Source organism: Scyliorhinus canicula, chromosome 4 (assembly GCF_902713615.1).
Source record: "Scyliorhinus canicula chromosome 4, sScyCan1.1, whole genome shotgun sequence".
Lineage (NCBI taxonomy): Eukaryota > Metazoa > Chordata > Chondrichthyes > Carcharhiniformes > Scyliorhinidae > Scyliorhinus > Scyliorhinus canicula.
The window spans coordinates 235,513,824-235,530,840 of NC_052149.1; the positions used below are offsets into that span (position 1 = coordinate 235,513,824).

At 43.9% G+C, this 17,017-nt stretch overlaps 1 protein-coding gene across 12 annotated transcripts in view; it reads left to right on the plus strand.

Annotated features, from left to right (window-relative positions):
- Positions 1–17,017, plus strand: part of LOC119965489 (protocadherin-10-like) — a 631,779-nt gene that overhangs the window by 250,922 nt on the left and 363,840 nt on the right. The window lies entirely within an intron of this gene.

The window sequence follows — 17,017 nt, forward strand, 5'->3', positions numbered from 1 at the left end:
CAATGCTCTCCATAAACCGTTTTAGCTCCCTCACCACGGCCGATACCCTCTCCGACCGTGAACTTGACTAGTCCAATTTCGGCTCAATGACCGTATTAAAATCTCTCCTTCCATTATTAGCTGGTGCGAGTCCAGAGAATTCTACGTCATACCAATTTGGGACCTAGACGTTGACTAGAACCACTGCCATGCCCTCCACTTTCCCACTGACTGTTACGACCCTTCCTCACCCCCCCCCCCCCTTCAACCCCCGCGGATGAATCTGTTACTATATTCCTCACCTCAAACCATACCCGTTTATTTATTAGGACCGCCACCCAATGAGTCTTCATGTCTAATCCTGAGTGCAAGAGGTGGTCTACACACACATTCCTTTGCCCAGTTGATCCACGATCTTCACTGTGTTTCCTGTAAAAATGCCGCTTGAGCTCCACAAATGCGTGAACCCGGATGAAAGCTTGACCCAACCTTCCGGCCTCTCACATTCCATATGACCAGCCTAGTCAGAGGACACCCACCTCCCCCGCCCTCCCACTGATCAGCTGTAACCCCTCTTGGGCCAGCCCCCGGCCCATGTCACGCGACACTCCAGGCCTGCCCTCAGATGCCCAACATCAACAAAGCCCTCCTTATCGCACTTCAACAGCCCCACCCCTGTCAGCAGTCCCCCCTAAAGAAAACAACAATCCTCACCACTTCCAGTACTCTAACCACCTGGTCACTCCCGTGAACTAGCCCGCCCACCTAGTCCGGCAACCCCCACTCATGGTGCCAAACACCGTTCGCATATTTCCATGGTGCAAACAACAATAGCAATAAGGCAAAAGAGGTGCACTTACCCGACACGAACATCCAACACGAACACCAAAGAGCCCCACAAGACAGATAAACGACCCCTGAGTGAAACAGGTTCTCCCCTGACTCCCCCCCCCCCAATAAAAAGAGCAATAACAACACTAACAAAAAAACAACAAGGGGAGCAGAGAGAACCAACACCCCCTCACTCCAAAGTTCAATGCCGTCTTTCTTCTGCCAGTCTATTGTCTCTCACAACTCTATTGCTACCTCCGGTGTTGCAAAATAATACTCGTGACCACTGTGAGTCACCGAGTGTCGGGCCAGGTACAGCATCCCGAAGTTCACCGCATTCTTAAAGAGGGCAGTGTTGAGTCAGTTGAAACCTCCTCTCCTCTTGGTCAATTCCACACCCGAGGCTCATTACCCTTGCATGTACACCTCCTCAAGATTTTACCCTTATCCAAGAATCGATGTACCCTCAACACTATCGCCTTCAGTGGCTCATTCGCCTGCGACTTCCTCATCAGCGCAGTATGCACCCAATAAATCTCCAGGGGCTAGTCAAAGGCCCCCTCTCCGATCTGCTTCTCCAGCATTTTGGCTACATAAGAGCCTGCGCCCTCCATTAATGCCCTCCAGCATCACTACAATTCTCAAATTCTGCCTCTGGGAGCGCTTCTGCAGGTCCTCCACTGTCTCCTTAAGCCGCTTCTGGGTGTCCGTCAATCTCAGAATTTCGGCAGCAAATGAGGTAAGCTGCTCTTTGTGCGCCCCCACCACCTCCCCCACCTCTGGATCGGGATCGCGTGGCTCTGGATCTGCAGCCTCAGCTTCACAAGGCCGACCCCGGATTTCAGCGGTTTATCACCTTAACCAGGCCCTCCAGAACCTCTGTTGGCTGAATTTTCATTCAAAACGTTCACCAAATGCCCCGTCGACCAATGGGCTGGTAGGGCCGACCCCTTGCTCTCTTCCATCTTTTCCTGTGTCGCACAAGGAGTTTCTTGCTCTTGCAGCCCCTTTCTTATAAATCCACTTCTGGTCCACGAATCCATTCACCGGTGGATTATAGTCTTCCTCCACCATCCCCGCATCCTTTTGTTTCAAAACATCCATCCAGCAATCAGGGAAGAGGACCAAAACTACCGCCTCGAACACAGATGCCAAATGTGTGACCGCTCAGAACATGGCCATCACCGGAAATCCCGTGAGGTTCTCGGAGATTCATGAATAAATGGTGCTCGAGTATCAGCGAGGTGTTGCGGAAAATAGTTTAATGTGTTCCAGTATTCCTTTTCACAACTCCAGTAGCAGAGACCACATGAACATAAATGAAACTAAATGAAATCAAATGAAAATCGCTTAGGCTTCAAATGAAGTTACTGCGAAAAGCCCCTAGTCGCCACATTCCGGCACCTGTTCGGGAAGGCTGGATGGGGGTTAGCAAAATGGCGATTGAAGTCGAAATCAATGCGGTATTTAATCCTAAATTGCTGCTCCCTAGAGGGAGAGGGTATTACTTGAAGTGTTCAAGATTAAGTTACATGAGATCTCTTTAAATGAGTCAGCAAGTATTTTCTGACAATCAGGTGTTAAACAATGCTCCTAGCAGAAGCACCTACCCCTGGCTTCAGCTGTTTTCCGGAGTTGTTGTCTTGCTTTGAACCCAGGTTAAATGGGAGTTGCAGTTTAAATACCATCTTGGCATCTCTTTAGCTCTTTGGAATTTACAATCTTCAGGAAGAAAAGTTCACGTGACCTTTGCCAATTAAATATTCGAATTGGGGCAGTGTGTTTCTGAGAAGTATAATGGATATGTTAATTTATTGCCAAAATGAACATACTTTACTACTTTCTAAATGCTGGCAACATGCATTATGCCGTTTAGGTGATTATCGTTGCAATAAGGGCAGCACGATAGCATTGTGGATAGCACAATCGCTTCACAGCTCCAGGGTCCCAGGTTCGATTCCGGCTTGGGTCACTGTCTGTGCGGAGTCTGCACATCCTCCCCGTGTGTGCGTGGGTTTCCTCCGGGTGCTCCGGTTTCCTCCCACAGTCCAAAGATGTGCGGGTTAGGTGGATTGGCCATGATAAATTGTCCTTAGTGTCCAAAATTTCCCTTAGTGTTGGGTGGGGTTACTGAGTTATGGGGATAGGGTGGAGGTGTTGACCTTGGGTAGGGGGTAGGCTGCTCTTTCCAAGAGCCGGTGCAGACTCGATGGGCCGAATGGCCTCCTTCTGCACTGTAAATTCTATGTAAGATCTATGTAAGAATATCTGAGAACAATAGTCATGAATTGTGAATAAAAATCTGTTTATTATCATGACAACATATGTTTGAATGCATGTGGTTATAAAACACTACCATTTATCATTCCGACAAGCTAGGTAAGACACAGCATTTAAAGATTGTGCTTTTTTTTATCTCTACCATATATGACACTCTTTTCCAAAAGACTTTAACAATCAAAAACTGATCATTATTGGGCGGGACGGTGGCGCAGTAGTTAGCACTGCTACCTCATGGCACTGAGCACGTGGGTTCAATCATGGTCCCGGGTCACTGTCCTTGTGGAGCTTTCTCAATCTCCCGGTGTCTGCATGTATCTCAATCCCACAACACAAAAATGTGCAGGGTAAGTGGAGGGCCACTCTTTTGAGGTCCACCAATAAAACAGAAGAAAGGAAACAAACTGAGGGACAAAGAAAAAAAGGGACGCTCCTGTTTGGGGCACTACCCGAATATAACAAAGATCAAAGGAAACTTAAAAACATCAAATAAGAGTGCAGTTAAAGGAGTCCGCTAAATTGCCCCTCAATTGGAAAAGTTAAAAAAACAGATATGTATTGTGTAAATGTTTTATAGTAACCATTTAAGCATATTGTTTAGATATTATTGTGCCAAAACAATAACTGCACCAAAATGGTACTTAACCCTTTCCAGCACATTCTTTTTTCATTACCGGATGAAACAGCAGACATTGGCCGAGACACCGGAAATTACAATTGTACACCCAGCTCTGCTGATCCTGAAACATCCCTCCAGCTAAAATATGGGGCTTTGTGCCAAAATTGGGACAGTTGTCACACAAGAAACATCCTGACATTGCGGTACTCACCAAACCAAAGAGAAGAAAATATACAAGACATCACCATCACGTTTCCGGCTACATGTTGTCCCACCGAAAGGACAAACCCATCAATGATGATAGAGAAGTAGTGTAGATTTGGGAAGAAGTTGCCCTTGGAGCCCACAACCCTGACACCAGACTTCAAGAATTAAGACCATAAGACATAGGAGTGGAAGTAAGGCCATTCGGCCCATCGAGTCCACTCCGCCATTCAATCATGGCTGATGGGCATTTCAACTCCACCTCCCAGCATTCTCCCCATAGCCCTTAATTCCTCGCGACATCAAGAATTTATCTATCTCTGCCTTGAAGCCATTTAGCGTCCCGGCCTCCACTGCACTCTGCGGCAATGAATTCCACAGGCCCACCACTCTCTGGCTGAAGAAATGTCTCCGCATTTCTGTTTTGAATTTACCCCCTCTAATTCTAAGGCTGTGCCCACGGGTCCTCGACTCCTCGCCTAACGGAAACAGTTTCTTTGCGTCCATCCTTTCTAAGCCATGTATTATCTTGTAAGTTTCTATTAGATCTCCCCTTAACCTTCTGAACTCCAATGAATACAATCCCAGGAACGCCAGCCGTTCCTCATATGCTAGACCCGCCATTCCAGGGATCATCCGTGTGAATCTCCGCTGGACACGCTCCAGTGCCAGTATGTCCTTCCTGAGATGTGGGGCCCAAAACTGGACACAGTACTCCAAATGGGGCCTAACCAGAGCCTTATAAAGGCTCAGTAGCACATCGCTGCTTTTATATTCCAACCCTCTTGAGATAAATGACAACATAGCATTCGCTTTCTTAATCACGGATTCAACCTGCATGTTTACCTTTAGGGAATCCTCGACTAGCACTCCCAGATCCCTTTGTACTTTGGCATTATGAATTTTCTCACCGTTTAGAAAGTAGTCTATGCTTGGATTCTTTTTTCCAAAGTGCAAGACCTCACATTTTCTCACGTTGAAATGCATCAGCCATTTCCTGCACCACTCTCCCAAACTGTCTAGATCCTTCTGCAGCCTCCCCACTTCCTCAGCACTACCTGCCTGACCACCTAACTTCGTATCATCAGCAAACTTCGCTAGAATGCCCCCAGTCCCTTCATCCAGATCATTAATATATATGGTGAACAGCTGCGGCCCCAACACTGAACCCTGTGGGACACCGCTGGTCACTGGCTTCCATTCCGAAAAAGAACCTTTTATCCCAACTCTCTGCCTTCTGTCAGACAGCCAATCCTCAACCCATGCCAGTAGCTCACCTCGAACACCATGGGCCCTCACCTTACTCAGCAGCCTCCTGTGTGGCACCTTATCAAAGGCCTTTTGGAAATCCAGATAGACCACATCCACTGGGTTTCCCTGGTCTAACCTACTTGTCACCTCCTCAAAGAATTCTAACAGGTTCGTCAGGCACGACCTCCCCTTACTAAATCCATGTTGACTTGTTCTAATCCGACCCTGCTCTTCCAAGAAATTAGAAATCTCATCCTTAACGATCGATTCTAGAATTTTACCAACAACCGAGGTTAGGCTAATTGGCCTATAATTTTCCATCTTTTGTCTTGATCCTTTCTTGAACAAGGGGGTTACAACAGCGATCTTCCAATCGTCCGGGACTTTCCCTGACTCCAGTGATTTTTGAAAGATCTCAACCAACGCTTCCGCTATTTCTTCAGCCACCTCCCTCAGAACTCTAGGATGTAGCCCATCGGGGCCAGGAGATTTGTCAATTTTAAGACCTTTTAGCTTTTTTAGCACCATCTCTTTTGTAATGGCAACCATACTCAACTCAGCCCCCTGACCCTTTATAATTTTTGGGATATTACTAACGTCTTCCACTGTGAAGACAGACGCAAAGTACTTATTAAGTTCTCCAGCCATTTCCTCATCTCCCATCACTAGCCTTCCAGAATCAGTTTGAATTGGCCCAATGTCTACTTTGGCCTGACGTTTGTTTCTTATGTATTGAAAGAAACTTTTACTATCATTTCTTATATTACTGGCTAGCCTGCCTTCATATTTGATCCTCTCCTTCCTTATTTGTCTCTTTGTTAACCTCTGTTTGTTTTTGTAGCCTTCCCAATCTTCTGATTTCCCGGTGCTTTTGGCCACTTTATAGGATCTCTCTTTTTCTTTGATACATTTCCTGACCTCCTTTGTCAGCCATGGCTGTCTAATCCCTCCCTGGATAATCTTTCTTTTCTTGGGGATGAACCTCTGTACAGTGTCCTCAATTATGCATACAAACTCCTGCCATTTTTGCTCTACTGTCTTCCCTGCTAGGGTCTGCTTCCAGTTGATTTTCACCAGTTCCTCTCTCATGCCCTCGTAATTACCTTTATTTAACTGTAACACCATTACATCCGATTTTGCCTTCTCTCTTTCAAACTGCAGACTGAACTAAACCATATTATGATCGCTGCTTCCTAAGTGTTCCCTTACTTTAAGATCTTTAATAAAGTCTGGTTCATTACATAGCACTAGGTCCAGAATAGCCTGCTCCCTTGTGGGCTCCATGACAAGCTGTTCCAAAAAGCCATCTTGTAAGCATTCCATGAATTCCTTTTCTTTGGATCCACTGGCTACATTATTTACCCAATCCACCTGCATATTGAAGTCCCCCATGATCACTGTGACCTTGCCTTTCTGACATGCCTTTTCTATTTCCCGGTACATGTTGCGCCCCTGGTCCTGACCACTGTTAGGCGGTCTGTACATAACTCCCATTATGGTTTTTTTGCCTTTGTGGTTCCTCAATTCTACCCACACAGACTCCACATCATCCGACCCTATGTCGTTTAGTGCCATAGATTTAATTTTGTTCTTAACTAACAAGGCAACCCCACCCCCTCGGCCCACCTCCCTGTCTTTTCGATAGGTTGTATATCCTTGGATGTTTAACTGCCAGTCCTGAACCCCCTGCAGCCATGTCTCTGTGATGCCTACCACATCATAATCATTCACGATGATCTGTGCCATTAGTTCATCTACTTTGTTACAAATGCTACGAGCATTCAGGTAAAGTGCCTTAATGTTAACTTTCTTATCAGTACAGATATTGGAAGTCCTAAGATGTCCAAAGTTATCCTTCCTTTTTGTTGCATTCCTAGTCTGCCTCAAGCTTAAATCCACCTGCCTACATGTTACCCTCCTGCGTATCTTGCCATTTAACTCCCTGCTCCCTGTCGCTTTCACTTTCCCTTCCCCCCAACTCAGAAGTTTAAAGTCCTACTGACCACCCTATTTATCCTCTTCGCTAGAACACTGGTTCCAGATCGGTTCAGGTGGAGACCGTCCCAACGGTACAGATCCCCCCGGTTCCAAAACTGATGCCAATGTCCCATGAAGTGGAATCCCTCTTTCCCACACCAATCCCTTAGCCACGTGTTTACTTCCCTAATTTTCCTATCCCTATGCCAATTGGCACGTGGCTCGGGCAGTAATCCAGAGATTATGACCCTTGAGGACCTGTACTTCAATTTTCTTCCTAGTGCTTGATAGTCCCCGAACAGGTCCTCCACCCTAGCTTTACCTATGTTGTTAGTCCCAACGTGGACCACAACAACTGGATCCTCCCCCTCCCGCTCCAGTATCCTTTCAAGCCGGTCAGAGATGTCCCGCACCCTGGCACCGGGCAGGCAACACACCATGCGAGACTCCCGATCCGGCTTGCATAGGATACTATCTGTCCCCCTAATTATAGAATCCCCTATAACAACTACTTGTCTTTTTACTCCCCCCTCTTGAATGGCCTTCTGCACCATGGTACCGTGGTCAGTTGGCTCATCCTGTCCAGAGCCCCTTTCCTCATCCATACAGGGAGCAAGAGTCTCATACCTGTTGGACAAGGTCAAGGGCTGAGGCTCCTGCACTCCTGAACTCAGGTTCCCTCTGCCTGCCTCACTTACAGTCACACTCTGATGTCCCTGATCAGTTACTGAATGTGAATTACTTAATCTCCCAGGTGTGACTGCCTCCTGAAACAAAGTGTCCAGGTAACTCTCCCCCTCCCGGATGTGCCGCAGTGTTTGAAGCTCAGACTCCAGATCATCAATTCTGAGCCGGAGATCTTCCAGCAACCAACACTTGCTGCAGATGTGGTCATTGCCATTCACAAGGGGAACAGCCAGCTCCCACATCATACAGCTACAGCACATCACCTGCCCAGCCATCTCTGATTAGTTAATTAATTTATTACTTTGTATAAATTTCAGTTAAAAAAAAAAACTTGGAGACCTCTGCTATAGTCTTTTCCAACCTAGTTCTGGTTAACAAATAAGAAAAAGAGAAATAATAATGTAATAAGGCACTCACCTGCTCACCCCAATGGGTCTTATTATTAGGTTAGAGGAGGAGGGCGGGTGGGAGACACTACACGTGTAGTGTCTCGGGTTTCCTCTCCACCAGAATTTATTACCATGGCATAGAGCGGCATGGTGGCGCAGTGGTTAGCAACGTTGTCTCACAGCGCCAAGAAACTGGGTTTGATCCCAGCCGTGGGCCACTGTCACAATCTCCCTCTGTCTACGTGGGCCTCACCGCCACAACTGAGACGATGTGCGGGCTAGGTGGATTGGCCACTCTAAATATCCCCTTAATTGGAAAAAGCAATTGTGTGCTCAACATTTAGTTTTTAAAAGTTTTAAGTGCGTTGAATTTAATGTTTCTGTACCTGGAAGTGTAAAACCTATCATTAGCTTCATGTTGGACAAAAGCATTTGTATGAGTGGGGTAGATAAGTTCCAACAGTGCTTAGTGAGGGCTACCGCATGATGAATAAATAAGCCAGGAGTGGTTGCTTAGCAACTGGGGCCTTGTATGGTGGAGAAACGTTAGGTTTTAGTTCAGCTAATTTGTTCGCAGTTGCAGAGAGGCAGAAAGAGAATAGGCAGCTCTGACAGCTCTGCTGGAAATATTTGGTTTAAAGGCAAGAGGGAACATTTCTTTCGGCTTTACTAGAAGAAAATCCAGACAATCGAGTAATGTTTCAAAAAACCAGTTGAGAAACCTGAAGCGACGATTGTTACGGAAACTAGAGCAATGAATAGATGTTTGCAAGAAGGAACAGCTCAAAGGCACTAGAACAGAACAATGCTCAGTGAAGATAGACAGAACTGAAAAGAAAGCTGAGATGCCATGAAGGAAATTGAAGTAATTTTCAGGTTTGTGAGATTCTGCTACAGTCTGTGGAAAGTGAGTGACTGATTCTCGGAGTTTGAGTAAAAGCAGTTAAGACAACTTAATCTAAACGGGTTTGTGCAAAATCCTGGACTGTTAAACTTTACGCTTGGGTTAAAATAATCGTTTGTAAAACATGGACTTAATATCGGAATGCAAACAGCAAACATTATTGTGAAAGAAGATTTTACAGCGGGATTTTGGGAGTAGAGTTTGCACACTCTCTTGGATTCATAGAATCCATACAGGGCAGAAGGAGGCCTTTCAGCCCATCAAGTCTGCCCCAACCCTCCACCTAACTCTTGGACACTTTGGACTGTGACGATCATCTGGGGGGATTCTGAGGAGAAATCTACAGACACTAACTTCGGTTCAGAGCAGAGTACATGTCTGCATGTACTTCAGAGTTATCCTGTGTGCTTTAAATGGACTTTTTGTCCCCATGAGACCATTGTTGTTTAAGAGGTACCTGGTAACCCGTGTTAATCTTTAAAACTGTGTGTAATTGCTAAGGTAAGGGGGCAATAAAGATGTAGTGTATCATAATGCATTTTCTCTGTTTCAATACATGTTTTTTCTTGTTATTGAAAGAAGATCGGACTCATTGCATTACCTGAGATGCCATGCAGAAAACGCGTATGAGTTGCCCAAAGGAAATGTACTTTAGGGAAGTGAATCTAAAATCCTTAGCTAGTCTAGCCTGCATGTAACTCCAGACCAACAACAAAATGGTTGACTGGTAAATGTCTTCTGAACTGGCCTAACATGTCACTCAGTTCTGTCCAACAGCTATAGAGAAAGCAAAAGAATGAAACATGACGCACCAGCCGGCATCAACTTTGACAAATGAAATGACAGCAAAGCTCCAGCCCTGTCGAGCCTGCAAAGAACTCCTCACTAACAACATTGGGAGCACTGTCTCACAGATGAGTCAAGCAACAGCCTAACATTGTCATACTCATAGAATCATACCTTACAGATAATGTACCTGACACCAGCATCACCATTCCTGGATATGTCATGTATCGCAAGAAGGACAGGCTCAACAGAGGTGGCAGCACAGAGGGACACAGTGTGGAGGGAGTATCCCTAGCAGTCCTCAACATAGACTCTGGACCCCATGAAGACTCATGGCACCAGGTCAAACATGGGAAGGAACCTTCCTACTGACTATCACGTATCTCCCTCCCCCCCCCCCCCCCAGCTGACGAACAGTACTGTTCCATGTTGAAACCATTTGCAAGAGTGCTGAGGGTCACAAAGCGCGTGTAATGTATTATTGGTGGGGACTTCGATTTTCCTCACCAAGAATGGCTTGGTAGTACTACCGCAGACTGAACTGGCAGGAATCTGGAGGACATTACTGCTAGACTGGGACAGCAGCAAGTGGTTAGAGAACCAACAAGAGCGATTCTCGACCTCATCCTCACCAACGTGCCTGCCTCAGATGCATCTGTCCAAGACAGTATCATTCGAGGTGACCATCGCACAGGCCTTCTGGAAATGAAGTACCGTCTTCACATTGAGGATACCCTCCATCGTGTTGTGCAACACTATCACCATGCGAAATTGAATAGTTTTGAATAGATCCAGCAACTGAAAACAGGACATTCGGAGGTCATGTGACCAACATAAGCAGTAGAATTGTACACAACCACATTCAGTAATCTCTCCATATCCCCCACTCGGCGCAGGCGTGGAGGGCCGAAGGGCCTGTTCCTGTGCTGTACTTTTCTTTGTTCTTTGTTCTTTGTAACAAGCCAGGGGATCTACCTTGTTAAATGAAGAGCGCAGGAGGGCATCCCAGAAGCAATACCAGGTATACTCTCCAGAACAGTGGAGGTAACATTCGGGGTTATAGCTGCGCAGATAATACAATATACGGAACCGCGTGAATACTGAATTACCATCTAATTATATGGATGTGGTCGGAAGCAAAACCCACCTGAACAATTTCGCCATGAAATGTATCCAAGTTCAGATTCAGCTTTGAATGATTGTATGTTTTTAGACTTTAAAAAATAGCTGCTCCCTCTCAGATTAATATCGTAATTGACCCAAGTGCCGTGAAGAAGAATGGCACTGCTTCACTCTCATCTGGTGAGATATCTGTTTATTTTTTCAAGTCCCAACGTTTGCAATCCACTTACTAGCTATGTTTGCATTAGAACTGTAATTGGTTACCAGCACAATTCGTAATATCGAAGTAAAATGGACAGGAATTCAAAGGGACGATTGCCTAATCTGAATCAGAGGGTTAATTGCTGAGCGATATTATACACATTAAATCAACAGTGCAATATGTGTGCACCATCTGAAATGGAAATATAGATATCAATTCAATTATTTCGCTGCAGGAGAATGCTGAACACGTGGAGTGGAAAAATAAACAATTTAAAATGTGCTAGTGATCAAAAAATCAAGGAAAACGTATTGTTGCTTGAAGGTTCAAATTACTGTATTGTCCCATCAATTCTTATGTGGTACGGGTAGGAACTTACCTAATTTCCAACTAAAGTGAACTGTCAAATTTGGTGAAACGATTATGCAGATGCAGTGGTTGACATTTAATGGGCTATTTCAAAATATAGAGCACAGATACATTCGTGGCCAACTAATAAAATTAAACAGTATCTACCTTAAAGAAACGTATTGTGCAAGGATGGGTGGCAGGCAAAATGATTGAAAAGAATATAAAAAAACAAAAAATGACTAAGATTAATAAGAGGAAATAAATCTAGTTTGAAACGTAAAACAGTTAGTGAGAATTTCCATTCATACTTTGAAAAGAAAATATATAATAATTTCAGTGTTGGTCCTGTAGATATGGAGTCTGGGAAATTAATAGTGGGGGGAGGAGATGGAAGATTAATCGAACACGTATTTTGCATCAATATTCACTATGGATGGTTCAAGTGACATCCCAGAAAAAGGGAGGAACACAGAAAAATTACAATTACCAGGGGTAAACTACTGAGTAAATAGTCAGAGCTGCGGGCTAACAAGTCACCGGCTCCGGATGAGGGTCTTAAAGTAAGTGACTAGCGAAATAGTTCATGAGTTGGTTGTAATTTTCCGAAATTCCGTAGATTCGGGGAAATCTCCATCACACAGGAAAATAGGGGATATAACATCTTTATTCAAAAAAGGAGAGAGGCAGAAAACAGGAGGGACGCCGTGTTAATCCAATTTATTAGAGCTTTATTAACGAAAAGTAACACGTGCTGAGGCTAAAGAGGAAATTGTGAATGTATTGTACTTAGATTTCCAGAAGACATTTGATAAGGTGCCACATCAAAGGTTCAAACGTTATTGCAGAACACAAAGTTTGATGGCGTGGGTGGTAACATATGGACAAGGATAGAAGATGGGTTAGCTAACAGGAAACACGAGGAGGCATAAGTGGGTCAGTTGTTGATGGCAAGTTGAAACAAGTGATGTGCCACAGGAATCAGTCTGGGGCCTCAAATATTACCATTTATATCAATGACTTCGATGAAGTCGATACATTTACTGATGAGACGAAATAAGTATAAATAAAGTTGTGAACAGGACACAAGAGGGCTACACCGGGATGTGGGTAGTGTAAGTGATTGGCAAAGATATGGAATACGGAGTATAATGTGGGAAAATATAAAGTTGCCCATTTTGGAAGGAATAATAAAAAAAAGCATACTGTCTACAAGGTGAGAGATTTCAGAGCTCTGAGACGCAGAGGGATTTGGGCATCCTGGTGCATGGATTGCAAAATGTTAGTATGCAGGTAGACTAAGTAATTCTGAAAGCTAATTGAAAGATTTAGTTTACTGCGAGAAGTAATGAATAGCAAGTTGAGAAGTTATGCCTCAGTTATACAGGGCATTGGTAAGGCCGCATCTGGAGTATTATATATGGCTGTGGCCTCCTTTTTTAAGAAGGACGTGCAAAGCGTTAGAATCAGCTCAGAGAAGGCTTACTCGACTAATCTCTGCAATCAGAGGATTGTCTTATGAGGAATGACTCGACTGACTAGACTTTTATCCGCTGGAGCTTAGAAGGGTAATAGGCGATTTGAATGAAATATATACCATCCTGATGGTTTTGAAAGCATGAATATGGCAAGGATGTGTCCTCTTATGCGAGAATGTAGAACTAGAGGTCATTGTTGAAAATGAGGGGACACCTATTTTTCTCTCAGATGGTGAGTTTTTGGTACTCTCTTCGTTAAATGGCAGTAGAAGCGGAAGCTTTGAATAATTTTAAGGCAGAGCTAGATAGATTCATGATCAGCAAGGAAGTTAACGGTTATTGGGGGGTACGTGGGAATGTGGAGTTGAGGTTACAATCAGATGAACCACCATCTTATTGAAAAGGTCAAAGGGCCGAGTGACCTACTCTGCTCCGAATTTGTGTGATCGTCTGATTCTTCAGTTATTGGTCAAGCATCGGTCTAATACTTAATGTGTATTATTTTACAATTCCCTGTCAGAGATTCGGTAGTATTTACGCACAGGAACACAGAAGAGTCAAGAACAACAGTCGGCCATTCTGTCCCTTGAGACCGCTCCGTCATTTTGTCATATTGTGGATCTGTTCAGCACCAATTTACTGACTATCTAATGCCACCCCCATAACCATTCACCCTCTTACCGATCAAAAATCCAACTCAGCTTTGAATATATTCCTTGACTCGCCTCCACCAATATCTGGGATAAAGTATTCCACAGGCTAAAGACGCTGAGGGAGATTTCTTACAATTGTCTTAAATTTCAGACGCCTATGTTTTAAACCGTGTCTCTTGTTTCTCGAGTCCCCCACAAGGGAAAACATCTTCTCAGCATCCACAGTGCCAATTCCCCTCCGGTTCTGATATGTTTCAATAAGATTACCGCTCATACTTCGAGAGTCCAAAGGCCACAGGCTCAAGCTACCCAACCTTTCCTCATAAGATAACCCCTTCATCCCAGGAACCTATTCAATGAACCTTGTCTGACTTGTGACTGATGCAATGATATCCTTTCTTAAATTGGGATCTAAATTGCTCACAATATGCCAGATGTGGTTTCAGCAACGTTCTGAACAACGTTAACATAAATTACGTACTTTTACACTCAATTCTCCTGCTGTAAAGAATAACATTCCATTTGCCTTCTTAATCATGTGCTACACCGCTATACCAGACTTTTGGTATTGGTGGCCTAGATGCTATGCTCCAGAGCTTTGCAGTCCGTCTCCATTCAAATAATACACTACTTTTCGATTCTTTTTGCCAAAGTGGGCAAGTTCAAATGTTGCCACACTAAACTCCATCTCCTAATGCTTTGTCCACTCATTTAGCCTATTTAAATTAAATTGCAGTATATTCATGTCCTTCTAATAGCTTGTATTCCTCTCAATATTTGTGCCATCAGTATGTTTAGCTGCCACTTTCCTAATCCGCAGGGACGTTTTCAGAATCTAGGCGATTTTGGAAGATCACAACCAATGCATCCCTTATTTCTGCAGCCACTTTCTGAGACCCAAGGATAAAAGTCGTGAGATCCAGGGGACTTGTCAACCTTTAGATATAATAGTTTCTGCAGTATCCCTTTTCCTATTTAGTGTTGGTAATGCCGTTGCATATCAAGGAGAGCCGGTTAGATTTCCATTTATTGGAGATGGCCATTGTCTGGCACTTGTGTGGTGTGAAGGTTACTTACCATTCATCATCCCAACCCTTAAAGTTGTCCAGCGTTGATACAAATGTAAATGGCTAATTCAGTGTCTGAGGATGTGCGAATTATAGCAATAATGCAAACATCAGTGAACATTCCTGATTCTGGCTGGACGATGGAGGCAAGGACACCTTGAAGCAACGTAAGATAGCTCGGCCTCGTACACTAACATACAGAACTCCTGCAATAACATTCTGGGGCTGAGATGATTGATATCCAGCAATCTCATCCAACATCCGTTCTGCTAAGTATGATTCTATCGGTGACGTGTTTCACCCCTAATTTTCACTGACTTTAATTTTGTTGGGGCTGACCGATGCAAGATTATCTTTTGCTATCCTGATGTCAATGGCAATCATTCTCGGATATCCTCTTCAATTTAGCTCTTTGGTTCATATCTAGATAAAGACTGGAATGATAACAGGAGCCAAGTGACATGGCTAGAATCCAGAATTAATATCGGTCAGTATATTATTGCTGTGTAACTGCTTGACAGCACTGTAAATAAAACCTTCCATCAATATGTCAGTGGTGCAGAGTATATACGTAGGGCAGCAATGGGTGGTTTGGATTCCTCCCGTCGCCATTGGTTCCAACAAGTACCATAACTTCTGGCAATTCTGGTTTCCCCCAGAACAATTATTTACTTGCTCCAAGACATCCTTATTCAAGGATGAAGGACCCTACATATTGTATGTTGACGTCAGCAGAACTTGACTAATGAATCACCAGTCACTACTGGATTCCTACACTTCACTTTACCATCCAAACAGTCCTTATCCCCACTGCCTCAGTTTGGCACCTCCTTTGAGGTATCATTACGTTCCACAGAATTAAATGCTGGCCATAGCTTTGAGAGTGGTGCCATCCCAAAGGGGATCCCTCTCTAACTCTTACTATGTTTCCAGATGGCCACACGCTTCCTATTCTAAACTCTTCAGTATAATTATTTCACGGACCAATACCCCAGGTGGAAGTGTATGTCTTAACAGAGTTGGAAACTGTTGGTGTTTGTAATAAAAAACGCGTACAGTCAGAAACTCATCCCAGGTTCAAACCTGGCCATGAGGATGCAAAGGATGGTGCTGTTCAAGTGAGAATGACCTGAATGATCGATCGATTTTGCGTTGTGGTGATAATGAGCTCAAGAAGGCATCCCAATATGATTACTTAAGACTTGCTGATGCTTTGTGGAGTTATAGATAATCTAAGCCCTAATTTTTAGCAGGCAGCCTGATTTCCCAGATGTTCTCACTGGATTGAAGCACATCGTAGAGAGATGGGTATTGGATTGATTGGTGTGGATGGAAGCCTTGGAACATTTCCTGTTGTCATTTCAGATTTCCGTACCCTGCAGTAGTTATTTTTCTCGAAGGGAGAGTTCGTTATTAGGTATAGAAACGGAGATGTTCCAAGATCGGATAAGGGAAGGAGAAGTAGGGGAATATCTGGACAATACTGGCCATGACAGAATATACTTTAAGATGATGATCTGGAGGGCGTGATATGATTAAAATAAAGTTACTGGGTAGGACAAAAGCTAATTTTACGAGACTGAGCATTGCATGTGATAAAATAATGTAACCACTTATTAGTACAGAACTTGAACATTGCTATGAAGCGAGACATGTTGCTGAAGCTTTTCATCTTGAACTCATCAGGGCAAACACAAGAATGCCAAATTACAAACGACGATACAATGAATAGTACAGGAGGAAAGGGATGCTGTTGGTTTTCAGGTCGAGTCCTATTGGCCAAGGCGTTACCATGCAGATTGCAACGGGAAACAATAATGTCTCTGTCTTTCAGATAATTCAAAAAGGCCCTGGATCTATTCATTTTGTTTGTTGAGAACAGTTCACAAAACAATAAGAACATAAGAAATAGGAGCAGGAGTACGCCATTCAGTCAATGTCATCGAAGATTGTTTAGAACACACTTAGAACACTTCATGCAATATTATAAAACAACATAGGGACACAGAGAGACTTCAGTGGAAATTTGGAAGTGTTACACCCTCATGCGTAAGTATACATACCAAAAAGTGATTTGACAGAATGGATCTCTTTTATCTTGATCAAAAAAAACTGAATGTTGAGCTAATAGAGTTTATTTTAAGTTTTTTTTCATAAAGTAGAACAAGAGAGAAATTTTACTTGCGGGAAAGAGCATAAAAAGAGGTCAATAATACAAGATAATCACCAATAAATCCAGC